Source organism: Fringilla coelebs, assembly GCF_963513975.1.
Source record: "Fringilla coelebs genome assembly, chromosome: Z".
Taxonomy (NCBI): domain Eukaryota; kingdom Metazoa; phylum Chordata; class Aves; order Passeriformes; family Fringillidae; genus Fringilla; species Fringilla coelebs.
Genome location: NC_140031.1, coordinates 66,944,385 through 66,970,955, shown reverse-complemented (window position 1 = coordinate 66,970,955; position 26,571 = coordinate 66,944,385). Strand labels below are relative to the sequence as shown.

Here is a 26,571-nt window from a genome sequence, read left to right as displayed (position 1 = left end):
ACAACTTCCTGAGGCTTGTGCTACTAGGTTTCCATTTGCTCAGAAGGAAATTAAGGGTGTCACAGAGGCAGTGAGTGTGCTACTGTGCAGAAAAAACCCTGCGCTGAATCCTGATTCTATTAATTGTGATGCAACTTGTTAAATTACAAGTGTCATCGCTTGAATTCGTTATTAAAATCTAACATCTGCAAGATCTGTCAGGAGTCAGAGGTCAAGAAGCAATACTGTCAGGCAGTAATTTTATAAGCGTTTCTGTTTTCTCTATTTGTATGCATTGACACCATCACATTGGGATATTGCCTTCTTCAGATCATGGAAGAGTTTTAAGTGTAGAATGTTCCTTCGCACTAGGGGGTAAAACACTGTTTACAATGAAACCTAAAGTCCAGCGAACACTAAAGCTCATGTGTAATATAAACTGACATGCTGTGAAACAAGGTGTTTATCCTGGTATCATGTCTCTTTCAACTTCAATGACTATTAGTCAGTAGATTAGCTAGGAAGGACAAAACTCCGGAAAATATTAGTAGCAGTGACATGATATGGCCCAAAGACAGCTGAAAAAGATTATTTTGACTGTTTTCCAGAAAACTGAACTACCATCTCCTTATTTTGCATGCAAATAGCTCAGCAGATATTTGTTTTCTCAAAACTGAAGAATAACCATGTGACTAACAAACCAATCAGAATTACAGAGTTAGTTGGGATTCCCTCAGTTTAGAGTATCTAGAAGGGTCACTATAAACAGATTTTTGAATCTATGTCATTGTTTCAATTCTAACATTAATCAAGCCCTTGTGAAGAAGTTACGCTTTTCACACTTAGGTTTAAAGTTCTGATCATCAGATGCGTAGGTTAAGAACACTACTGGGCCAACCACCTTCACAACTAGACATCATTTGGTCTTGCCAACCAAATATTGCACTCTTATTTTTAAAAAGCACATTTGATGTCTCCCTTTTCAAGCACAATTGCAAATTTCCTCAGATGCTTCACACACCTGCTTTTCATAGGAAATTTTCTACACACACATTGTTTCAAAACCATTGATCTACGGAGCAATACTGCATTGCCCTCCACCCCAGCATCTTTTTGTACATAATGCTACACACACTTCAGAGAAAAAGCAGAGGGAGAACGGAAGTAAAAAACAGCTGGAGACTTGCCTTTATCACAAAGACAACTCACTTCAGTTTCCGCTATCTGCAGCAATGCAGAAAGCCATAACAATGTTGATCCTCTGTTGAGACCAGTATTATGTCTCCAATGGACACTAACAGCACACACCCACGCATAAACACAGAGAAAAAGAGCAGCTGAAAACCATAGTTCAACAAAAGCAGAAGGGTACCCTCCAACTCCACCTTTAGAGACTGATGTTACAAACAAGGTAGCTCCTGTTAAGAAACCCAAGTCAAAAGAGCCAGAGCAGTATGAACAGTTGAAACTCCTTCTAAAACCAAGATATATAAGATGTAAAGGTGCTTACAATCTCAAATTAATTTCCAAGTTAACAGCTTAAAAAAAAGGAAAACGAAGAAAAAAACCACATCAGCCTGAAGCCAAATATAAAACCTTCCTTTAAAATTGAAGCAATAAAGCTTCTGATATTGAGTGGAAAATATAATTATAAAAAAATTAAAAACACACGATTTTAAATTGCTAGATGACACACTCAGCCTTTAAAGTGACATTTTTCCAAAATACAATTCCCACAATCTCTGTCCTGTTTTGGGAAGGGGAGGATCAGACAGTAGCTGCAGATCTAGTAAATTACATCCAACCTCTCACAGGATGTAATAATAAATAAATCAAATAAATCCAACACCTCAGTTGTTTGGATTTAGCAGCTAAGTGACTGTTTCAGTTTTTTCCAACTAGAACCTCAGGCAGAAGTGTATCTCTGGGTCAATTCCACAACTTCCTGTCCATCTCTAGTCAACTCACCTGACTGCTTTAAAACTAAATAAAAGGAAAAGCTTCATTGTCCAGTTCTTGAAGAGTAACTTAATTTAGTATGGAATGCTAATACTGTCAGGGTCTGTATATACATGACATCCCTCCTGCAATTGCTACAACAATTCCAGAAAAACAACCAATTTAGATTAGATATTGTCACAGTTTGAGCCTGGCGCAATGTCAGTGCCCCCATGAAAATACCTTCTCCCTGGTGTCTGCTGTGAGATGTGACCAGAAATAGAGCAAAGCAGGCTCCAGCTTAGGAATAAAAGGGGAAAAACTTTATTAACTTACAACTATATATAAAGAGAAACACACAGAACTCGTAAATGAAAAACTCACATGTCACATTCCTCCTCTCCCCACCAACCAAATTTCCAATCCATCCACCCTTCAGATCATCAACTCTCAGTCCATCACCATCTTTTAGATAATCAATTCTCAGTTCATCAAGGAGAGAGAGTCCCTCTTGCACCATGGGCTTCCCCTGGAAACACAGTGGCAGCACCCAGAGATGATCTGCCATCATGACATTTTCCTTCCATGCCCAGTGCTCTCACCACTGCGCATGGACCAGAGCTGCCTCTAGGCTTTTTCCTTTTCAAGGGTGCCTTGCCCAGTTCCAAAAAAGCACAGCCTCTCACCTTTGGGACACCTGTCCCTGCCCCAGATTTCACCCCCTGGGGCCGAGGGGTCCTGAGAACAGAGATCTTCCTCTTCTTCCCTGAAGATGGAGGGCACCACCACCACCCTCCTCACCCGTTGTCTCTGCTCATGCACTCCTTCACATCACATCACTGCTCTCCCTTGGCTCCGGTCCCTGAATGAGCTCAAACCTCCCCTGTCCGGCTCCGAGCTGGGCAGGGGAGGGGACATCACAAGGCCTGGTTGAGGTAGGCTGGGGGCCTGGACAGAGAAGGGAGGAGAAGGCCCTGAAAGATGGAAGGATGGAGGAACCCTGAGAGACATTGGGCAGCCTTCCCCCTTGGACGAGTGAGAGAGAGAGCTGGTGTCAGTGCTTGTGCTACCTTGAAATTTGATAGCACGGCCAGCCAGAAGGAGAAGGGGGTGTGGGGAGAAGGTGCCCACAGGGTGCCGTGGGAGTTCTGGACAGGCAAAGCCTGAGACTTATAACCCTTTTTTGGATGATGGGAATGTTACAAATGCTGATTCCTCCTGGAGTTAAATGAGAAGAGAGATAGAGATGAGATAACAGGAAATGGGCAAGTGTGATGAAATTCCATGCAAGTGAAAGACGTCAGAAGAGTTGAGAAGAATCCTAGGTGGGAGGAGATGATGGAGTGGCCTTTGGCCAGACTTTTCTTGTATAGCCATGGACAGAACCACTTTTCCTGTAACACAGAGACTGCGTTTAGGGGGGAGGCAATGGCTTGGAGCCAAGAGAGTGCAGCGATGTGATGTGAAGGAGTGCATGAACAGCGACAACGGGTGAGGAGGGTCGTGGTGGTGCCCTCCGTGTTCAGGGAAGAAGAGGAAGATCTCTGTTCTCGAGACCCCTCGGCCCCAGGGGGTGAAATCTGGGCGGGGACAGGTGTCCCAAAGGTGAGAGACTGTGCTTTTTTGGAACTGGGCAAAGCACCCTTGAAAAGAAAAACCCTAGAGGCAGCTCTGGTCCATGCGCAGTGGTGAGAGCACTGGGCATGGAAGGAAGATGTCACAACAGCAGATGATCTCCGGGCACTGCCACTGTGTTTCCAGGGGAAGCCCATGGTGCAAGAGAGACTCTCTCTCCTTGATGAACTGAGAATTGATTATCTAAAAGATGGTGATGGACTGAGAGTTGATGATTTGAAGGGTGGATGGATTGGAAATTTGGTTGGGGGAAGAGGAGGAATGTGACATGTAAGGTTTTCATTTCTGAGTTCTGTGTGTTTCTCTTTATATATAGTTGTAAGTTAATAAAGTTTTTCCCCTTTTATTCGTAAGCTGGAGCCTGCTTTGCTCTATTTCTGATCACATCTCACAGCAGACACCAGGGAGAAGGTATTTTCATGGGGGCACTGACATTGCGCCAGGCTCAAACCATGACAGGTATCAAGTAGGGAGACAGGTATTAGAGGCAGATTAAACATACCAGATGACATTTTTTCATTCTTCCTAGTATTTCTTTGAGCTGAATAAAGTCTGGTTTTAAGAGGGCAAAAAAAAAAAAAAGGAACCACAATAAGCAGTAATTTTATTTTTGTATGTCTGTGAACAGGCACAAGCTTAGAATGTCAGCACAGAATAAGGCTGCAAATAACGATGCAATGGCATGTAGAAGAACCATCTTGACATAAAATTTGAGGCCACATGTAATGGTTTCCTCTTATACCTAAACTTCGAGGGCTATTATGCTAACACTTCACAATCGTTCAAGATTCTCATTTCTACAGCAATAGAAAGAATCACAGAGTAGCTCAAGCAATCACAACAGCATATTATGAAGTCCTGCTTTTAGTAAGAGAGATTTCAATCTATTTCCTGGCACTCTTCCACAGATCTCTTCCTCCACCCAAGAAGGTAATCTGAGGGCTGGAGCATCTGTCCTCTGAGGCCAGGCAGAGAGTTTAGTTTAAGCTGTTCAGTCTGGAGCAGGGAAGGCTACAGGGAGACCTGACAGCATCCTCCTGTACCTAAAAGGGGTTTACAAAAAAAGTGGAAAGAGACTTTTTTAGAAGGACATGTACTATTAGTACAATGGGAAATTGTTTTGAACTGAAACAGAATATATTTAGATATCATATAATGATGTTTAGATAAGATATGAGGGTGGTGAGGCACTGGCACAGCTTGTCCAGAGACAGCATGGATGCCCAATCCCTGGAAGTGTTTCAGGCCAGGTTGGATGAGGCTCTCAGCAACCTGACCTAATAGCATGTGTCCCTGTCCATTGCATAGGAGTTCAAACAAGATGATCCTTAAGGTCTTTCCAACCCAAACAATCCTATATGAGTTTCTATAAAACCTCCCCTCCACACTGAAATTTGGGCATATGCCTTTTAAGGCAGTAACTGTCTACCTGCTAAACAAGCCAGCTTACACAGTAATGAACCTTTACCACATGGTTAAAATACTGCTGAAAATAATAATAATAATAATAAAATAATTAGATTATTATTTGTCAAAACAGGAAATGCTAAATTGGTGTTACACATAAAAACCTATACTATTAGCATTATGGAATGTAAGGGACAACAAATACCAAGTTAAATTAGAAAATATTTTGAATTATGCCATTTATTGTGTTTTATTTCATATATGTACAGCTGCAACTAAACAAGGGAGATTTCTCTAATTTTCTATGGCGACATGTGGCCAAAACAGAGCTACAGTTCTTATCACAATCAACATCAGTGGCAAAAAGGAGGGAAAGAACTCTCCAGCAGCAACTCCTTACCCTGTAGCATTGGTTCCTGAACTTGGACATATCATGGAGAAAACACACATAAATAATACAGAATTGTTTATCATAAATATACAGAAATACACAATAATCTACAGAAATTGTATACAGAAAAGTATTTTAATTACTTCATATGCTTCTACTATCAATTCTCAGCAAATCGCTTACTTAGCCCCAGTTCCACTTCAAACATTTGGACAGGGCAGTCTTAGAAGGCTTTCACAGAAACAGCATCAATAGTAGAATGCTACCACAACTTCCTTTTTACAGACGTTGTTTATTCCTGCATATATCTTCACAATAAACATGTTTTCTGATATTGCAATGCTGGAGGAGGGGACCACTGTGCACAAACTTCTGGAACATCCACCACCATCATCAATATCTTCAAGGAAAGGCAGGTGGGGGGAGCAAAGCAGCAGCACAATTATGTTCTCAACAGGCCACCTGGTTTGTCTCAGCCACACAAATCTCCCCTTAAAGGCCTGTAATATATCCTATTTCTCTAAGTCTATGCATCCCTTTAATTAGCCATCTTAAAAGAACATCTCCTGCCTGGGCAAATTTGCTTTATGTAAAACAGAGGGATAAGCTACAAAAATAAACAACAGAAGAGATAGGACTTTACTTCTAAAATAGATACAATGTAAAGTATTAACAATTTGTACCTGGGCACTTTTATTTATATGTCCACATTTGGAAAAATCTAATTGCTCACTAGGTCTTCTTTCCACTTCAAGTACAGCTCTGAAAACTGAGATCTACAGATAACACTGAACCCCAATACACACGTGCAGTAAGTCCTTGTAACCTGGATTCCTGAAACACATGAACAGTTTTTTTTGTAGAAAACAAGACTTCTTACAGCTCTGATACATTTCTTTAAAAGGACTCTCAGTGTACACAAGAGGCATTTTTAAGTGCAAATATACGATGTCCTCTTAGATTTGCAGGGGTGGAACAGTACACATCACCATTTTTTGAGAGCAAAAAATGAGGCACTTGCCAAGACTGCTGTCTTTGCTGTTCAAACCTCATTTCATTTTATATTTCTATATTTCAAGCAAAAATTTCAAAGTAAATCCCAACTCTGCATCATCTAAAATTTTATTCATGCTCTGTCCAACTGTTCCTCACAGAGACACTGAGAAATAATCAGATATTAACCTTCTTCCACCACCTTAACTTTGTGCATGCTCAATGACCAAATGCCTTCTGCAGCTCTGCCAATAGAATGATAACAGAGCTTTTTATAAAAATCTGACAGGAAAATTTCCTTATTTGCTCTAAAATAGGGCAGTCATTAAATGCCACCATTTCTTGACTGCTTTGCTGGCTTGAAGGTTCACTAAAAGTGCACCAAAGGTCAGCTAAATGCTTCAGAGAACCAAATAGCCATGCTTCAAAATTCCTCAATCCACTCCATGGTCCTGCAGTAACTTCAACACTTTCATTCCAAGGGCCATACTCAATTTACACTACCTCCAAATCTCAAAGAACTTTCAGTAACATGTCCATACCAAACTAATTCTGAAATCAGAAACTTATCTGAAGAAGGGCTTTTTCACAATCAGATGTCTGTAGCTTTTTTTTAATAGCAAAATGAGTGATGAAAATACTTCAGCCTGCTTGCGGCACAAGAACAAATTACTTCCCATTAATGTTCCCAACCTCAAATTCTACCACTGCAAACTGAAGTTTGGGAGAGTGGACTTTTGCAAGTTACCTTTCCAGACAAGCAACCCCTAAATGAAAAGAAAATGAGAGAATTTGACATGTAGCTACAATCTCTCTCCTGTAACCACAAAATGTCTGACAGAGGGGTAGGTTAAAAGGATTAGTATATTGGACCTAGTTTTCATTCTGAAGTGATTCACAGTTTCACAACTAGCACATCTCCATGCTAGGTGTTTTACAGATGAAGGGTGTTAATTCTGTCTTCCAGCAGCTCCTCTCTAGCCGCTACACAGAAATATAAAAGGTCATTTTTAATCAAGGAACCCTTAATATTTAATTAGGACATGTGAATGCCTTTCAGAACAACAGGTAGGCAAACTGAGCAAGGCAAGATACATTTACTAATTTAGCTCAGCTGAGACAGACTTCACAGCAAAATGAGCAACTTACTCTCCTGGCTTTTTTTTTTTTTTATTCTGGTCCTATAGGTGAGCAAATACAGTTTATGGTGGAAGATTTATTTATGTTTGAGGATGACTCATAATGGCCAAATTTATTCCAAGACAACTGACATGCTTGATTTAGTCAGTTAAAACAAAGGATTTGTACCATGGATTGTGAAATCAAAGTTCTGGTAATGATCTCTACAACCAAGAGCAAAACATAAAGCTGCAGTATTTTCTCATATAACGTTTCACATATAAACAAGAAAGCATAGACATAAAAAACAGAACCAATGCCACTGCATCATGTCTTTGTTAATGATTTCTTTGCCCTATGCATAATAAACCTATGTAGGTCTAAAGAATGAAAATAAATATATCCTTGATGGAGTAAAAAAACATATAGAAAAATGCTTTTGATAGGGATTTATTATTTAAATGGAGCTTGCTTTGTCAGTGAGCAGAAAAAAAAAGTAAACAGAAAGAGAAGATATTTTCTTTATAGTATATTGGAAAGAAAGAGCTAGATGCTAAGAGAAGCAGAACTTTAACTGATTCAAACAAATCACCTTTGTGCTTATCTGCATGTAAATCTATCAAAGATCCCTCTAGTATATTAGCTGTCTTTTAAATACAGCAATACAACCTACATACAGTTATAATCCTTGGCTGAAATACCACAATTTCATTAAAAACATATTCTTTGCTTATATATAAACACTAAACTGACACAGGAAACAGTGCTTCAAGGCAGATAGATGACTGCAGCTGCTCTCTCACATATTAGACAAAAGCTAACCCAGAGCAGGACGTGAAACTGCCAACAGCAGCAACCACCACCACTGAAATAAACCAACTCTATGGAATTACTGCATAAAATACTTTATATGCATGTAAAGGCACATAAGGAACCTTATTTGAACCAATCTCTTGGTCTCCTTATATGCTAGAAAGTTAGAGGAAATGTCATACTAAACATCATGACATTATCAAATCCCAGGGGAAGTCTACAGCAAGGAAGACATACCCTTGATCTTAAACCAGCTGAACATATGTAAGCCATGGGTCCTGATGGGATGCACCCATGACTGCTACTCTTCATAATCTTTGATCAATCATGGCAATTGGGAAAGGTGCACAAGGACTGAGGGAATCATCTGTGAGGGTGAGTAGGAGCCCAGTGAGGTTGTGGAGAGTGTAACTTTGGAGATTTTCAAAATCCATCTGGACATGGTCCTGGACAACCTGCTTTAGGTGGTCCTGCTTGAGCAAGGCATGTAGAAGGTGGGTGTCCACAGTGAGCTCCAGAGGTCCCTAACAACCTTGACTGTTCTGTGATTCTGCAAAGACAACTAATAGTTATTTTATCTGTCACTAGGTATTTTGAACTGGAAGAGATGTATCTGCAAACACAATGAGAAAACGTTAACTAGTTCTATGTAATTTGTCCTGTAGGACTATACATACATAAGAAGAGTCCCCAGAATTATTCATATTATCTTAAACATCAAGTTTTGATTTCTCATTGATAGTTTTACTTGGTTTACATGCCCAAATACTAGCAGTACTAGCCTGACGAGGGGCTTCTGTGAGAGAATGTGCCAAAATCATGTGGTACCACATGACCAGAGCAGGGGACCGAGCCCTTCAGCCAGGAGGGTGGTACCTCTGGGGAAGTACACTTACAAAAATGTTGCACAGCAGAGTGTGAAAACCACAAGTGAGGGACAACCCTGCAGACACCAGGGACAGTGAAGAGAGGCGGAGGTGCTCCAAGCCGCAGGGCCTGCAGCCCCTGAAAAGCCTCACACTGAAGCAGATACCAACCTTGCAACCCATGAAAGACCCCACTGCTGGAGATGCCCTGAAAGAAGCTGCAGCCCACTGGGAGTCCGTTCTGTATTTTCAATTGGCAATAAATCAAATTAATTTCCCTCAAGTCAATCTCTTTGCTCATGATGGTAACTGATGAGTGATCTCCCAGTCTTTTTACCTTGGGCTGTTCCACTTGTACTTTCTAAGCTCATCCTGTTGAGGAGGAAGAGTGAAAGAGCAGCTGAGGCCAGCCAAGGCCAACCCATACCATATCCCAAGAAGATTTTAAAATAAACAGGCCATACTCAGTAAGTGATTGACACAACTGCTCAGACTCTGATTTCACCAAAGTAGTAACACAGCCATGAAACAAGGCATGTAATTTTTATATGTGACTATGCCAATCTAGCATCAACTGAAATTTCAAACTGAAGTGCAGAACAGAGTCTGCAAGTGATAATTACAACCCTTGACAACTACTATCCATTCATTAAAAAACAAGCACAAAAAGAACCCCAAAAAATCCACAACTTCAAATAGAAGTAATCACCAGATACAGCACTTGAAAAAGGTCTTAGCTCAAAAAGTGCCTGGTCTAAGCACCAGTCCCCTACTAGTAAGTGAATATACGCTATTATACATTAAAAAGAGATTTTATATTCAAATAGTGTGTGCACACATACAATAACTCGGAAACTCTTCCTAAGCAAACGCCTGCAGGTTGTATGTAGGTCAAGTTGTCTTGACGGGATGAATAGACAAAATAAGACACAAATGTTGATCTAGGTGATTTGAACGTCAAGCAAAGAAAAGATTTAATGCTTGATGATAACCACAATAACTACAAGAAGACCGAGCCCTGTTGCGAATGTACAGGTACATTGACCAACAGAATGACTCTCACATACTATTAGAAAATACATCCCACTCTTTGGAAACATTTGCTCCTGGAAAAATCTAGTAATACAAATACAAAAGTTCAGGTGCAGTTTTCAACAGGGGCCTTCTGAACTCAATGTAACAATAACTCCATATTGATTTCCCCAATTCATTTCTCAAGAAAAAAATACCATATGACAGAAGTAAATAAAATTTAGAGGAAGCAACAAAACTAATGAACTGTTAAAAAATAGAAATACAAAAAAAACACAATCTACAGAAAACCTGACCAATTCAGAAAAGCCAAAAACAGGTAGAAAAATATTTTTAACACATATTTTGAAGACATAACTAAGGAAGCTGAGAGCTACTTTTAAAATCACCAAAAAATGAAACATAGAAATAAAAACATAAAAAGGAGGAAAACCAAAACGCTCTCAAAATGTGGAAAACACATAAAATTACCCTTCAGTAATATTATTTTTTAATAAGCAACTATTATAAATATGACTGAGAGAAAAAAATAAAAGTAATCAAGAAGACCATAAGCACCAAAAGTAACAGTGCTAACATTCTGATACTTGTGAGGAGTATTGTCAAAATACCACTCCTCCTCACGGACATAGAAGGTTTTAACAAGACAAGGTCAGGTGATAGATCCAGTTATCTGAAATAAAAGCAATAAAGAATTAAGCTTTCTTTCCTTTAGTGTCTTCCCTTTCCCAGCTTCTTTGCTATTCTAGAGAAGAAATGCACAAATTTCAAGTTGGAGACTACCTGTCTAGAGCAAGGGAGAGAGAAATTGAGAACAACTTTGAAAAAAATTCTGCACTGAAAGTCTTTTTGGTTTTAAAAAATTGGTTAAGAAATAAAAAAAATTGATACTGATTTAACAGAGAAATAGTACAATAATAATAGAATAAAAGCCCAAGTAAAAACCAACAGAGAGGATGGGGGCCTTGACTCCACCTTACTGGTGGAGTAAATAACAGTGACAAAGGTGGCTTTAATCCAAGGCTACTCCTTTTTCTGGCTCATTATTTGTCAAGATTACCAACAAACCTTAGCAAGCTACAGATGGTATCTTATACTTGAAACTGCCAACATACACCCTGAAAGACTTTCTTATCATATTTCAGTGAACACAAATTCTTCAAAAAGCACTCACATCTAACAAGATTATAATTTACAGCCTATTTTTTAAATGTATTGTGTACAAATATCCTCTAAATGGATAGACAGAAGAGAATCTCAGGAGAAGAAATTATAGAGAATGGGGTAACTAATATTGAGAACATTATTTGTAGCAGCAAAACACCCAAATTACCCAAAGACGACAGGAAACTGTACTTATGCAAACAAATACTGGGTTTGACATTGATTAAATCATTAATCCTTTCTGTTTGCAAGTCAAGACCCCAGGTGCTATGTCTTCCAAAACCAGTCAAATCAAGGGAACATGCTTGGCCAAGGTCAGCTGCTCTTGATTCACTGTTAGGCTCTAACAGTCGATGCTACAGAACACTGGAAGTCACATTGAGGTACCATCCTAATGCAATCACTCCTTTCTCTGAGGGTGTGATGTGGCAACTGGAAAACCCCTCAGTACAGATTTTCAAAGTCATCTAAGCAACAATATTGGCTTGAGAGCACTTTGTTACTATTGCTACACTACACTCCACTCAGGTTTCATTTTACTTCATCTAAGAGCTCTGAGACCAGTGCTACTCAAACTGGTAATGTATTTTTTCCAAGTTTCATGTTATGCAATTTAAGTATCAGAGATGGCAATAAAGGAAGTACCTCAATGAAAATTTACTTCCCTAAATGGAGAGAGATACTATTCCATGCATGTTAGATCCATTTTCTACCTAGCCAGAGTTCTGGATCTACAGCAAGACCATTTGAAAAACAAATTAAGTATGAGTGAGACAGGAAAACATGTGACAAAGACAACAGCAAAACTAGCTAGTGAGGCAACAATTCTGAAATATGAAAAAAGCAGCAGAGAAAAACCTAAATCTTTGAGTAGCATATGAAGGTTTGACTACTGTAGTAAAATACGTTTTAAACAGAATGAGTGACACAGTTCTCACGAGAGATCATTTAAAGTGCTCATACTCATTTAAATCCTATGTCAACTTACAGAAAGTTCACACAATCTCAATGACATACTTGTTCATTACATGCCACCAGGTCTCCAACTACAGTGCACTCTAACTCTACAATTATAGGCTCATTCTGAAGTGCTGTACAGCTCACAAGTTCTATATTGACAGCAGTGCAAAGAAATGGTCCTTTCAAGTACGAGGTCAAAACCAAAGATTGGTTATTAAGATTAGTTGCAATTTACTTATATTGAGAGGGAAGTATTTATATTAAGAAGTAACCAAAAAAAAAAAGTAAATGTTTTAATCATCTTCTTGAAGGGTAAGGTTGCAAAACAGAATAAAACATTCACATAATAAATCCACTGAGAATACTAGCAAGTTTTCTACTATTTCATTGCGCGAAAAGTGAAAGAACTGGTGCTGGAAGCTAATTATTTACTCCTAGAGCAGCAAGAACAGGATAGGGACAAACCTTAGTAAAAGCCACTTGGGGAAGACCCAAGAAGCAAACATTTCCATAGATCAAAAATCCTCTTCCATAATCTAGCAATGATATGAGTCTAAGCACAGACACTTGAGAGAAATTATGCCAGATCAAATCAAGTTTTCCAAAACAAACTGCTTCATGCTTGCAATTAATTTATGATCCAGCAGCTACTGCAAGAAATAGTCACAAGTAAGCAACTGAACAGACAATTTCTTGCTACATTTGCCAACTATGAAATACATTTTTCAGCAGGCAAAAAGATGGTAAAGAAATACAACAGTATCAAAACAAATAATTACTAGAGTGCACACACAAGACCCACATGGCTATCCCAACAGTAGGAGTATACCCAACAAGTTGGTAAGACTTTTGTAGATGGCCAAAAAAACATTACCAATTCTCTAACACATTGTTAGCTTTGATGCCTATCAAAAAATAAAATAAAGATACTAAGTATGTAATTTTTTTTTCCAGTCTGATTAGATTCAAAAGCCAGGTAAGGCTAGTGGAAGTACTGAATTGATCACCAATTCACTACACATGCCCATAATTTCCACTGATATGTATCATGATAGAAACTAAAGTACACAAATAGATCTAGTAATACAGATAATGTAGGATTCAATTATCTATCTGCATCATCCTCACACATCCTTAGGAATAAAAGGTCAAGTATCAGACACAGAATACTGTTAGAAGATCAACCTCCAAATCAGAAATGTCTTTTGAAAACCAGATAAAAACAGTGATGAATGTCAAAAGCAGGTAGGAAGGTTCTTCCTTTGCCACAAGGCAAAGCAGAAGATTTGATAGCTATTTACTTTATTCAACTCAATTTCTTTTAAAGATGAGACAGATCACACCATATAAAAGCAGTTAAAAGAAGCACTGCACCCCAGAGGAAAAAAGTAGGTACCAAACTTCTTTGTCACTCCTGCAAAAGTATCTGCCAATGTGTTCCATGCCGCCCTGTGCAGCATGCATCGGGCTATCATGAAAGATACATCCCTACTTTCTTGTCAGAGGAAGATATATTGTGAACACTCTTGTAGATGTATCCTCTGCAACAGAAAACAGTTACACAAAAGGAAATGGTGTAAATTTTACTCCAGTCCAGAATCCCAAAATACAAAATTGACAGAAAACCATGAAAGGATGGTTTATGAGGACTTATGAAAAAATATATAAACAAGGAAAAGATAAAAATAGACTACAAAACCAAATCAGGGCAGTGGATACACTAAGTACACCTACTGCTTTCCTAATCAGGAAAAGAGCACTTCTGGTATACCAAAACCATTCCCTATCCCAATCTGGTAGCTCACATACAAACCTTATATCAATTAACTGGATCTGCATCTTCCCCACTGGATCTGGGTCTTGAAGGTGAAATGGGTGGCTGAGATCTCACAGAAAGTTAACAAACCTTATATTGTGTCGGCAGTACACTGGAGCATTCATATCTGCCAGTGGTGATGGTTATGATGGTTATATGCCTGAGGTGATTGTACTTCACAGGGTCCAATCCCTACACCTAATAAATAAACTAATTACAATTAATCACTTGGAGAGACAGGGAAGGGGAGAACATAGAAACTTGTTTTACTTCTTTGGTATTACAGCTGGGTTCCTACTTGTCTTTTCCAGCAAAAGTGCAGGAAGCTTAAGTACAGGAATATATTACCCAGTGTGACTTGATGGCAGGAAAAGCTTTCAAGATAACAGGGAGGCAAATATTCTTTGGGGGTTCCTGCTATCACTGTGAGAAAAGTTGTTACAGATTCTGCTGATTTGGAAACTTCTTGAAAACTGAGTGCATTAAAATGTACAGGCTAGCCTGGGAAATGAACCCCAAGAAAATTCAGAAAACTGAGTCAGGAGTAAAATTTGGAAGAATAAATTGGCAGGCACTTCACAGACTATTGCTCAAATCAGCTGAACAAATCATACTTTATATAGCAGAAGTGCAAAGTAGAAACACGGAAAATTCACAGAAAATTATGGCTTCAGAGGCAATTTATATCATATTTGGCCCAGATATGAATATCATTGTATAATATAATAAGAAAAAAAAAGGTCAAGTGGAAACGGTGCATTTCTAAGCTTACATCTCCTAGCTGCAACAAAGTAAGTGCCTTAGGGGAAAAAACAGGACAAATTGTCCAGGGTAACAACAGTGTGCCTCTACTTTGGGCATAGCAGTTCCCACTGTACAAGCAATTAACCCAAGAGAATAATGTTTCACTGACTGGACATCAAGAAATGTAAAATAAAAACTGCAGTGGAAAGCAACAACCTTTGAAACAGCTGAGCAAACCTTCCTAACCTATCAAAGAAAGGGAGGAGCAAGGGAGCAAGCAATACATTGAATTAATGGCTGTATCTATGGTTCTGCAAGAGCAATCTGCTTCAGAAGTCTTTGTTCAGGTTTCACACTAGGAAATGAGAAGCAGATGATACATGGTAAACCTCGCTGGGGTTTGGTGTATAAAAGCGTTGCTTACTTAGCCATGAGAGACATGTAGATGGCTATACTGCAGATCATGGTGAGCTATGTATTTCTGCAATAACCACTAGTGACAATGTGTTAGTCGAGTGGACTCTCCTAAGAAATCAAGCCATTTAGGGATATTTGCCATCTACAAATGGAGACAAAATAAGGGGCAATCCTTGCTCCAGAGAGACCATTCTAAATGTCTTTAGGAATACTTGCAAATAACAGAAGCAAGAAAAACTGCCACAACAGCCTTAGGGAAAGATAGAGCACTCGGTGGTCCCAGGTCACAGCTGACAGATATTACACAGGGCCACTTCCAAAAGGTCAGGGCTTGTGATAAATACTGGTGCTGGCAGATACATCTATAAGCACCTGACTGTATTGCCTACCCTGCCAACTAGAAGGTCATTATGAAAGGCCTTCACTTTTTAAATCAATGGTTAGGTATTCCCTCTTGCATTAAATCAAATAAGGGTTGTCATTTCCAGGAAAAATGGTCCAGTTGTAGGATGGTGAACACCAGGTAACATGAGTTTATCACATATCCCTATCAATCTTGTGGAGCCAGTTTAATACAGAGTACTAAAAGACTTACCAAAAAGCAGTTGTGAATTCTTCCACCTACCTGCCCTTTGGTGTGTTTGGCCAACAGTGCTGACAAGAGCATTATAATAATTCTGAATAGGAGGGTGTGAGTCCAAGATTACAACACTTAAAAACTATTGTCAGGTTATCACCACACAGAAACAGACACGAAGTTCCTGTCTGAGACAGAGGAGGAGGGTGCACCTTGGTACTGGAAGGACAATCTTGTTTACAGTGATCCCTGCCAAGATACTGGCCCAGGTGCCAGAAACTACATCCTTAATTTCAGAATACTTTGCCAATACTCCTTAATACATTCTACAACATGTATTTTGCAAAAAAATTATGCTTCCCATTCCTTCAACAGAGAATGTGGGCATTCTCCCTGGGAATTCTCACAGTTACATTAAACATGCAGCAACATCTGTTGGGAACCTGGGAGTGACAGTGATGCTCAGTCACACCTGCCCAGCATAGTTTTGGGCACAAAGAACACTCTAGTGGGAGCTAAAAGGCCAAAAGAGCTGATCAACATCCAAGGATGACTGCAAAGGGAGCCTGGGAAAGGATGTGTGGGGGAAGATCTCCATGCTCCGATGATCCTTGAAGAGATTGCTTTACATTGCCCTTGCTATGTAGTACTGATCTCTTACAGAGCAAATAATTTTCATCAATGAGAGTTTTCAACTTCCTTTCATACAAACTAAAATGCTGAAACATCTTTGGTATGCTAGAGTTAATAGAATAAGTCCATTCCATGTAAGAAAGACCATCATAACTCACTGCCGCTATGTGAAGAGCCGATTTAATTTCAATTCTCTCTCAACACTGGTTGTCAGAAGCATGTGGGGGAGGGGTGCAGGAGTCAACTAGGAGAAGATGGGAGAAAGCCTTGTCTCTGGGGATACTTTGCCCAGCAACCATTTCATGTCTCTCAAGAGACAAGCAGGCACCAGGCCACCGGAGACACTGCACCCTCCAGTGGTGTTCTCCAATAAATAGGAAAGGTCTCCACCAATGAACTGCAGTGGAACATTGGAACACTGTGCCAGTCATCTCCTGTCAGCAGGTAGATCATGGGAGGAGACAGGGGGCATAAAATAACTAAGTCACAAGCTCTGGGGCTTTTTTGAGTCAGGCTTTTTGACCCAGGGCTTTCTATGTTGGGGCATTTGGTCTTGTCTTTTTGCCCAGGCTTGAGGTCTGCTTCTTGCCCTGGCCCTAGCCTGTTTTTTGTCCTTTTTGCCCTGGCTCCAGCCTGACTTTTGTCTCTTTCGCCCTTGCTGGCCCTTACTCTCCCGCAAGTACTCGCCCTCCCTCTCGCTGGGCATTAGGCCGGACACTGGCTGCCCTCCGAGCCTCGTGTGCAGCCCGTGTCCTGCCCTGCCCCTCGCCCGTCCCAGCCCCGCTTGTCCCGCCTCCCCGTGTTCCCGACCGGCGCCCTGCCGCCTTCATTCCTGCGTTCCTGCCTGCCTCTAACCCTGCTTCGCCGGCCCAGCCCGCCACCACGATCCCGGCGCAATGCTGTCCAGCATTCCGGACCTCCGTCCCTCCGTCCCCCGGTGTCCGGCTGCCCGCGGCCGCGGGAGCTGCGCCGCTGGAGCCGCGCCTCTCCGAGCGCTGCGCGGGCTCCCCGGCAGGCAGCGAGCGCGCACTCTGCGGCACCTGGGCACCGACGGCACTCCCTGACTGCGGGGGGTAACGCCCGCTTCTTCTGTCTGTCTTCCCTCTATCCCCCCATTATTTTTCATCTTCCTTCCTCCTTCTTCTGTCTTCTCTAGTCCTCTTTAGTAGAACAATTCCCTCTTTTTTTGTTACCGATAAAGGGTTCTCAGATACAATACAGTCTCATTTGACTTATTTCCATCCTAGACCATCTGTTTTCAAAGAACTCCACACAGTTCCCCACAGTGGAACATGACACACTACCAAGATGTGAAACTTGGGTCTTAAGAAAGCTAGGAAAGATAATTGTTCTTCCTGAGAAAATTATATAGGAAATTCCTTATGGGAATTATAAGGTAATTTCACATAAATTACTACATTTTACTTCAGCTTATTAACTAACAATTTAAGCCTACTTTAGATTTTGAGATCACATCCTAAAGAAGCTCATTTACAGGTGTGCAAAGACGTCAGTAAAAACAGCCTCAAGCCATTTCCAGAGGTGGACCTTTACCATGTAGCAGCAGGTGGACACAGCACACAGGTGGAGTCCAACCTAGAGACATGGACATACAGTATAAGACCAAACACAGGATGCAAAGATGATGGAGGGACTACAGCATCTGTCATATGAGGAGAGGTGGGACTGTTTACAGCCTGAGGAGGAGGCCTGCTTAAGATGGGGTAAAACCTAATCAATACATGTAAACAAAGACTGATCAACATGGTATGAAAGCATGTGTAGACTTTCCACAGCAGTGTACACTGACTAGAAAAGAGTCAACAGGGATAAATTGAATCAGAAGAAATTCTACATGTAAAACCAAATACACTTGTTCATTATAAGAGTGGTCAAACATGGGAAAAGGCTGCTAAGAGGAGTCTCCATCCATAGAACTACTCAAAACCTGAGTGAACACAGTCATATGAAACCTGATATAGCTGGTCCTATTTAACTGAGGGTGGAGTTACACTACATCATCTCCAAAAGCTGCCTGCCACTTCAACCACTCTGTAATCCTGTATTAATCTCAAACACAGAAAGCTGGGTGAGACAGTCAAAGAAAAGACAAAAACCCCTTTTTTGGGTTGAAGAGAACAAAACTGGAAATCACTGTTTAATTAATATTCTAGTAACTGTCATGTGTAATAAAAACTATGTTATATACTAACAGCTTTTATAAGAACAGCTAGGTTCTCCAAACTAGATATCAGAGCAAACTAACTTCTGAAAGGACTACAGTAAATTAACATGCATAAAATGGTGATTAAAATACATTGACATTGTCTCAATACAAACAACAGTAAACAAGCAGAAAGCAGTAAGTATTTCAAGTCAGGATAAAAAGGATGCTTTCAAATCCAGCATAAATCCTTAATCTCTTCTATAATGAGATTGGGATGCTTATTGCCATAAAATCCATCTCCTTAACGTGAGGTCAGGGTACAACATGCTCACAAAAGGAATTAAAACCAACTGAATTTAACCAATCTGAATATAAATAATTAATGGAAAACTAAAGAATATAGCATAGAAGTCTGCAACAGAGCTAAGAATTAAAACAAACACTAGCTTTCCCATCTCCCTTTAAGTGGACTGCTCCAAGCAGGCAAGGCCGATCTATATTCAAATTCCTTTCCTTCACTCCTGCTTAAGGGCACATGAGTGAGGTTCAGGGAGAACTCTATTAAAACAAGCTGACTTGTAAAGCAAAATAATCTCTGACACCCTGGAACAGTCACAAAGCAATAAGCATTGTTGTTATTCTTGGTAAAACACTCAACTTCAACCACCTTCAGTACCTGTAAAGATGTAAAGGTGCAGTTTCACAAAGTGTTAACTCAACTGGGAAGGGGTAGAGGGAGGAACCACAAATGACAGATGGGTATGTGCTTCTAAAAGAAAAAGCTATGGCTTCCTGAAAAGATGAGGATGAAGAAGGTAAGCATAACTGCATACCAGTTATGCTGATTAACAAATGCACGGTAATGAATCTCACAGAATAAAGCATTTGACTCTTCTCAGTAATTACTAATGTAATCCTTTAAATATCTGTTAAAGACACGAGAAGTAATAAATTTACTGTGACACAGGTTAGTTGTATGATCCATTCCAGTCTTTGCTTTTTTCTTCCACCTCACTTCACATCAGCCTGATTTTCAACCTTAGAGTCTTTCACTTCAGCTTTTTTTCTGTCACTAGCTCATATAAGCTGATCTTCTATTCCAGTTTTCTTCCCTTGATTCAGATCCTTGTCAGCCCAGCCCCAGAGTTCACAGAGTTTCTCCCTCTCCTACCACTTCATGGTCCCAATGGTATCTACAGACACCACGTTTCTTTGCACAGACTGAGCCACATTTGCTCCCACAGACTGAACTTCACTGCAACTCTTCCCCTCCTCCCCAGTTCACCTACTTCTCTTTACATTCTCTTCTAGTCTCTGTTTGCACTCCTCTTATTGTCTTCACAGCAAAAAAACACCTCAACTTTGAACTAGAAGTCTTCACCACCAATATTCAGTAACTTGTCAGTGTTACAGTCTGTAGACCACAGAAAGAAGTAAGATGTCAAGGCTGACCAAAGAATCTCATAGTTTAGAAATGTGCCATGGACCTACTGCTACTTAAAAGTACATTAATTCACCTAAGTTTCAATAAAGGTGCTTTATTTAAACTGAATCAAAGAGAAAAGGAAATTGAATAGATTCTGACGTAAAAAATACTTTGAAACAAAGAAATTAGAAACAGAGTGGCAGAAAAATATATACATACATTATCTTAGCAAATTATAACATCTTTCTTCAATGAAACAAAAGATCATTCCCCAAGACAAAAGAAGATGCAGTGGAGCTGGTCAGGGGTGGGAAGAGGAACTATTTTTTCATCCATACTACAACATGGCGGATTATTAAATGTGACAAAAGTAGATTAGAAGATGTAAAAAAAAAATTCAAAATGAATGGTTAAACAAAGACAATTGAAACAGGTTTCAAGAGGTAATTTCATTAACTGTTTCATAAATATAGCCTTATATTTGTATATCTGAACTTCCTCTGATTCAGCTTCATTCCTCTTCCTTGTGTCCTATCACTGTTCCCCAGAGAGAGCAGATCTCTATCATCTGCTTCACCTCCTCCTTTGAGGAAGCTGCAGTCTGCTGTGAGGTTACATTCAGTCTTCTCTTTTCCAAGCTGAACCCTATAAGATCTTCGTTTTCCCAGTATGCAATGAAACAAAGACAATCTGGACTTTTCAGCCCAAGAACATGAAGTCTTGAAGTCTAAAAGTAAACATGACTGTTCTCTATACAGAAGTATATACAGAGAACAAGGTATGAATTAAGCTACTGAATGATACTAAACAAGAACAATGACTATATATCAAGATTGTGAATAATTTAGATTGAAAATTAGATTGACATTTTTGAAACAAGCCAGAAAGGGTATGATGTAGGCCCTAATTTTTAAGATGAGTAATTGTTTTATCATATGGGTCAAAGAACATTACTTAGAGGTCTGCAACAGAAAGCAAAGGCAGAGATCAATATAAACATTTCGTCATAATCCCTTTTTGTTCCCAAGTATGAAAGACTAATAATACCTTCTTTGTTGAAGTATGAAAACCTGAGGCACATACAACAGAGAAGACTGAAAGCAAGTCACTTGCAACATATGATCATCAGAAGAAAACTTTTTTTTTTGCTTATTTAAGGCTTGATTAACCCTACACACTAGGTACTCCAAAACAGAGATAGACAATTTTACAAAGACAAACTTTTCAGATAACATTATTTGTGGGGATTTCTACAGTAAAGTAATTGTATTAGTACACTAGGACCACAAATATGCAGCAGCACAGACTAAAATACTAGAACAGTACTGAGACAACCAAGTGGAACCATAAGATCCAAAAAAGAATATTGATAACTATGGAGTGGAACTGGGAGGCAGTGATGGAGCATGAGACCATACAACATTCATGGATCAGCAAATAGGATATGGTTCAACATCACCTTCAGCACTCTTTGTCCAAAGGAAGATAAATGCAGCAAAGATCATGCAACATCATTACCAGGCAAAAATAAACCAAAACACACAGCAAGGATTTGGTAAACAGCATCCCTTTCTGCCTTGTCACTGCAAGTAATCATACTAACAAGATAGCCATCTGTCCTGGTCCTCATAAATGTAGGACTGCAAAAGCAAGAGTATGAAAGAGTATGACAAAAATCTATGAGGTTTCAAATACAAGTTTATGAAAATTAATTTGTTCAAAAGTAGAAGACATGTTTCCACCTATCCAGTGATCCATTGTGAGCTGCTGCAATTTAAACTCTCATCTCATATGATGACACACTGTTTGGCTATTGCAGAACCTTGGTATCTTAAACCAGAGCACTTGCCAAGTTACATCTGTTGCCTAATATGCAGGAACTTCATCACTGCAGCATGAACAGCCAAAGTTATTATTTATTGCTTTTTATTGCAAAACACACTTTGTTCTTTGCATAAAATAGTGGGTTCTGCTGAGTATTTTCATTGTCAATAAAACATTGATGGGTGGTGGGAAAGCAAGAAATCCCCTTCCTCTACAATGCATAGAGAGTGCTCACAGGGCGAGTACTGCTGCAACAGAGCTTTTCCAACTAATGACTGCTAAGTGTCTGCCTTAGAAGCACACTGCCTGACCTTCACCTATCAAACAAATTGGAAAAGCTTGCTTTCTTCTGGCATCTCTTCACATACAATCTACATGTATCCTTTCAGAGGCTAGTACTCAATTTCATTCACATTCTCACATAGATTCGAAAGAGAATCTCTACCCAAATTATGTTTCTCAACACTAGTAATAATAAACCCCAACATTTTAGATGTATACCTGAAAAACAGTGCTTCAAAAAACCACACTAACCATAAATTTTGCTTCCCATATATACTACACGATTTTTGTGAGTACTTGTTCTTTGCTCACATGGTCCCAAGTTATATCTCAAAATCCTACTTCATTTTACTTTATGCTTCCAGAATGTTGCCATAGCAAAAGCATTCCACACTTGCATTGCCACATACCTTTAATATAAATTCACCTTGAAATATTTGTTTCACAGAAGTTATAAAGTAACCCATAAAATTTGAGATCTATTGAATGAAGTTTTTCAGATAAGTTTCATATCTTTCTGCAGGAAAATGCTTTTAGTTGATTCAACATGCCTGAACAATTTATAAATGACCCATTAGAAGACACTGAATTTGAGTACAGGCAAGACAGAGAAAATGAAAGAGTCCTTCACTTATCACAGAAAAATTAAGGGGGTTATTCAATAAGGACTATGTTGTAAATTCTCACTGTCTTTCTACTGCCCTATGCATTTCAATTTTTCATGTCCTGACTGCCTTAGAAAGAAGATAAAAAACAAAAAGGAGGAGAAAAAGAAGGGGGAAAAGTGTAAAAGGGGGAGAAAAGGTGAAAAGTGGTGAGGAAAAACAAAACAAAGGGGGAAAGCTGAAAAGGGGGGGAAGCCGAGAAGAGAGGGAAGGCAATGAAACAGGTATTGGGGAAAGAAAGAGTAAAAGAGGGGGGAAAAGAAAAAAGAATAAGGGTAAAAAGGAGAGAGGAACAAGAGGACAAAAAAAAAAGGTGGAGGAGAAAAGAGTGGAGTGGGACAGGAAAAACAGAGAAAAAAGGGAGGAAGAAGAGAGAAAAAAGGAGGAAAACAGTCGTACCTTGAAAAACACCTTACATTCACTGGATTGGCTCAAGCTCTGAAGCATGAAGAAAAGGTTTCTCACTAGTTAGAGAATGTTCAGTGTTTCTTTCTGCCACTTTAACATTAGATTGAACTTGGATGCCTTAAGTAGAGACATTTTTTAAACTATTCAGAATATTTTGACTATACAGACTGTCATGCCAGACCAGGCTGGTAAACCAGTCTAGCAACAATTTGCTCAGATCAGCCAGCACTATATCTTGTTCTCAAGATGCAAGACAATTAACATGGTATAGCCTATTTGTACTGAACAGAATATGGTAGATATGGTATACCCTACTCCTTTAAGTATTTAATCCTAATTGTTAGCAATTGCTTTAAAAGTATACCCTAAAAATACTTTTTATAGCTTGTTTGCCTTCATTTGTGATACATTTCAAAACTCTGTTTGCAGTAGTTGTAACTTTGCATAGTACTACTATAAACATCCCAGGAGATTTATTAATCTTGAATATCACAAGCAATGGTCAGATCCAATTAAGTGGAAACCTAGCAAGTTATGAAATTCCTTAAACTAAGTCTTAATTGCATTGTGCATTTCATCATTTTTGAGTGTGCAACATGAATACTTCTGTCAAGCAATAAAATGAGAACTTCAGAACAAATCCCAACCTTTTGGCACCTTTTGAGCCATTACTACATGTAAAACAGAAGCAATGTGAAAAAAATTGTCTTCAATAAGTATGCATTTACAATAGAGTTCCTCTGGATTCACCTCTAAGGAATCAAGAAAAAACATCCTCTTTGACCATTTTATGGTATCAGCCACATGCAGGGAAATAACCTCCACAACAAGCAGATGCAATCCTACCTTGTATTATTTGACACTTGGGAGCCCTGAGGCTCTCTCACTTGACAAGACAGCAGATAAAGCATCAAAATGGTGGGTTTGTATTTTGGATTGGATCTTTGAGATTATTTTAAGCTTGCCTGCCCATACACTTATGAAGACCCCTGCCTCCATATGTCAAAGGAAGCATCTTCTTTTGGCTACTTGCTAGCCCTTACCACCTAGATCTCTCATTTTCACCTGTCCCAACAGTGAGATCACCACATCAAAGAAACAAACTGAGTACCTAAGTTCTAAATTCAACCCACTTTCCATTTTTTCTGCATGCACTAGTCAGCAAACTAGTCAACTTGAGTCTTCCAGCAAAATTATTTCTGAAAATTAGCTCCTGAATTCAGATTTACAGTACACAACAGACTCATAATTTCAGATCTACAGCACAGGACAGAAATATGAATAGGAATCCAACACATCAGTACTTTAAAAAATTAAGTTCAGTTAAAATTTTGGTATTAAACTGCTATTTTCTGAAAGCTATATATTCTTACCAATGTTTTTAAAATGAGAATCCCTGCAAAGAATGAAAAAGAGTGCCCCAAATCAAAAAGGAAACAAAACACCTAATTCTTATTAAGTGGCAGATCACAGAGATTTGTGATATTAAAAATGCCTGTTGTCTTGTAAGAAGACTTCCAATTCCATGGTAAACATTTTTTCTTTAATTAGTAGCTTAAAAAATCTAATTAATGCCAGTGATATTTTCCTTTTTACTCCAATCTATAAGAACACTCATCTGCAAGCATACAGCAGGCAATGTGACAACAGCCTACAGTAAAACCTACCAATCTGTCAATGGCAGCACCTCTGTGTTTGCCATCCATATGTCAAACGCAAATGGCTTTACCATTGCTGAAGAGCTTTGGGACCCACCCATAGCAGTTCTCACAGCACAACCACACTCTGGTAAGTTGATAGTTATACGGCACATTCAAAAATATGAATCGATTTGTAAGAGATTGATACACAAAACATATAAATTTTTATAGTAATGCCTGAAATTAACACATGAGCTTTAAAGGAACAGAATGAGGAGTGAAGGTTTAACCAAAAAAAAAAAAAAAAAAAGAACAAAAATACAAACAAAAAAAAGCCACTCCCAAGGACCATTGGGAGCCACACGCTACTCTAAACAGCTGGAAGTCGAAACTAACAAAATAACAGTACTTGAATGCATCCCATGGTTGAAGACCCAGAGGTGAAGAAATGACAGCGCCAGCGGGCCAATGCCAAAGTCCGGAGGGGCTCTGCCTCTCCGCATTCAGCCATGTTCCTACCACCGGCATGCCGCCCGGCCCTTCAAGCCGGACCTGATGCCGGGCGGGAGGCACCGGCCCCGGGACGGCCCCGTCCGCTGCCCGCAGGGGCTCGCGCTGGTGGCGCCGGGCGGGAAACTTTGGCGGCGGGGAGCGCGCCGTGCCCTGGCCGTCTGGGGGAAGCTCGACCCTCCCGTCGGCTTTGCACAGGACACGAAGTCCCAGCGGGAAGAGCGGAGGCTCCGCCACATCAACCCCCTCAGGCGGCGGCGGCGGCAGCGCTCAGCCGGGGACAGGGAGGGCGGGATGGGGCTACTCCCGCCTCCCAACGCCGCAGCCGCCGCAGTCTGCAGCCAGCAGGGGAAGAGCTGCTCCCGGCACCCGCACGGCCGCGGCTCCCGGCGGTGCGAAGCGGGCCCCCGGACGTCCGGGAACCCGCCCCGAGGCATCCACGGGAGGCGCCGCGGCTCGGGCAGCGCGCACGGGAGCGGCTCCGCCGCCGCATGTGTGCCCAGGGAGAAGCAGCACCGGGCACGGCCAGGCGGGTGTCCGGCCAAGGCGCGGCACCGGCACCGCCGCGGGGCTCAGGAGAATCCCCGCAACTCAAAAGTACCCCCTGCTTCTCCCCTCCCCGCAGCCCCCGTGCCCGGGCGAACGCGGCGCGGGTGGAACTCACGGGAGGAAGGCGCGCCGCACCGCTGACTCCCGGCCGACCTGCCCAAGCTCTGCCAGCAGCGCCACCGACACCGGGGTCTGCCGCCGCGACCCCCTCTTCCTGCCCCGCCCCGGGACCGCCCCCCCTCGCGCCCCGCCCCACCCCGCCCCGGCGCGGGGGACGCGGCGGCGCTCACGTCGGCTCGCTCGGGCCGGGCTGCGCCGCTGGGAGGCGCTGTCCGAGCCCGCTCTGCTCCGATCCGCACCGGGCCGGGCCGGGAGCGGGGCCCGGTGGGTCTGCGGTCACAGGCGAGAGGCTGGGGCTCGCAGGGGAAGGCGTATAGTCCCCAGGGAACGGTTCGGTGTTCTCAGTGAAGGGGCTGGGGTCCACGGGGGGGGTCTGGAGTCCGCACGAAACGGGCTCGGTGTCCGCTTGGGGGATGGTCCGAGCCTTGCGAGCCCGCAGGGAGGGAACGAAGAGCCCCGTGTCCTTTTGACTGCCCGCGGGCAGGAACCGGCTGGC

The 26,571-nt window shown here is 40.9% G+C and overlaps 1 protein-coding gene across 5 annotated transcripts in view; it reads right to left on the bottom strand.

The window, feature by feature from the left end:
- PAM (peptidylglycine alpha-amidating monooxygenase) overlaps nucleotides 1–26,182 on the bottom strand; it is a 117,955-nt gene extending 91,773 nt beyond the window's left edge. For all 5 annotated transcript variants that reach the window (XM_084225754.1, XM_084225755.1, XM_084225756.1 and 2 more), the window contains exon 1: nucleotides 26,071–26,182. The gene's annotated coding sequence lies outside the window, so the exon portion shown is untranslated. The remainder of the gene's footprint in view (nucleotides 1–26,070) is intronic.
- Between the last annotated feature and the right edge of the window lie 389 nt (nucleotides 26,183–26,571).